This window comes from Rousettus aegyptiacus, unplaced genomic scaffold (genome assembly GCF_014176215.1).
Source record: "Rousettus aegyptiacus isolate mRouAeg1 unplaced genomic scaffold, mRouAeg1.p scaffold_m13_p_4, whole genome shotgun sequence".
Classification (NCBI taxonomy): domain Eukaryota; kingdom Metazoa; phylum Chordata; class Mammalia; order Chiroptera; family Pteropodidae; genus Rousettus; species Rousettus aegyptiacus.
In genome coordinates, this window is record NW_023416307.1 from 126,722,063 (window position 1) to 126,723,813 (window position 1,751).

Here is a 1,751-nt window from a genome sequence, read left to right on the forward strand (position 1 = left end):
AATTGTCAACTCTCAAGTGTACTTGGTTCCTAAAGAAGTGAAAAGAGATATTTCTGTAACTTAAAGTGCCCAGCTTGGAGGATAAAGATTTTGAACCAAGAATGTTTCCCTGGTGTGAGACCAGCCTTTACGCACTGTGCCTCATTCCTCATCTACAAGAAGAAATCAAATTACTACCAGTCTTGAAAGAATCCTATAAGGAGAAATAAATCAATATGTGAGAATACTCTACTTTGGGTCCAAAGTATGTGAAACTCATGGAAGAGAAAAAAATTGTCAAAAAACCCCCAAATCCCTTTTAACCCTTGCAACAAACTGTCCTAAGTTCTTGTCATTAACAAGTCCTTCACCAGGCTTTATTTGCCTTTAGTTTCAATATGATTCTTATTTAACATATAGTAATCAGGAACTTATAAATGGCTTTATTAAGAATATGTGGACCTTTAAGAAAAAGGTTTAATGTTAGTTAGAAAAGAAGAAAATCTCAACCAAAAATCAGTTATAAACTTATCTGATCTCATGTTATATCTGTGTATCTAAAAGAGATAGAGAAAGAGAAAAAAAAAAGGAAGAAAAAAAGACAGCAAATTACGTTGCCCCTGGACAATAGCTAGCAAGACAATGCTTAAGGTGTTTCTGATCCTCCCTTCTTGAAGACAAAAAAGCACATCAAACTTTTCAGAAACTTCGCCATAAAAATGTCAAAAAATCAAAAAGTTCTGGGCATTCCTGTGAGGGTATTTGTGGACATATTTTCTATCTTGAGCTAGATGATGGTTATATAAGACAATTATCAAGCCATTAATTTAAGATTTGTGCACTAACTATATGCGTTATACCTCAGTTAAAAAAAAAAATCCTAGACAACAAAAGTTTAATTCTACAAAAATTTATTTACATGGAATATCTTACTTCTCAATGTTGCCAGGTAAATGAAGAATCATTTTGCTTCCTATACATATTGTAAAAGTAGCCACCACTAATGGAGCATTCACCAAGTACTATACTCTATGCTAATTGCTGCATAATTAACTCATTTAATCTTCACAAATTCAGAGAGGCTAATGTGTAAGATGTATAACAACAGAAAACTGTATCTGTGATTCCGGACCATCTGTCTTCTGAATCATTGTATTCCCAGTATAGACTGATGTCTAGAATATGATTGGTACTCAACTAACATTTGTGAAATGAGAAATGCTTTGTAAAATGTCATATAGCTAATATTGAAAGATTCAGGTTTGGATCTTGAGTCTGACTCCAAAGCCCAAGTTCTTAACCATTCCAAGATATCCTTCTTAAATAAAACACTTGAGTATGTATACTAATCTAAAATAATCATATACCAACTTTAGGAATACCCAATTGAGGTATACCATACAAAAAAAAAAGGTATATAAAAGATAGCCATAAGTTTAAAGAATAGTAATAAATGAACACCCATGTGCCCATCATGTTTAAGAAATATAACATCATTGGTACCTTGGGAGCTCTGCATGTACCCTCTCTGACTTCATCTCCCACTCCTAGAGGTGACCATACCTGAATTTTCTGTTTATCAATCCTTCATCTTCTTAGATTGTTTTAATACACGCTGGTATTCTTAAACCATATAGTACTTTGTTTGGCCTACTTTCAAACTATAAATGACAGATGACCTTTTAACTTCTCTCACTACATTGGTCTTTAACCTTAATGAGTCATCCAGTCCATTACTTTCTACAACCTGTTAGCCCCTTAATTTTCAAGTT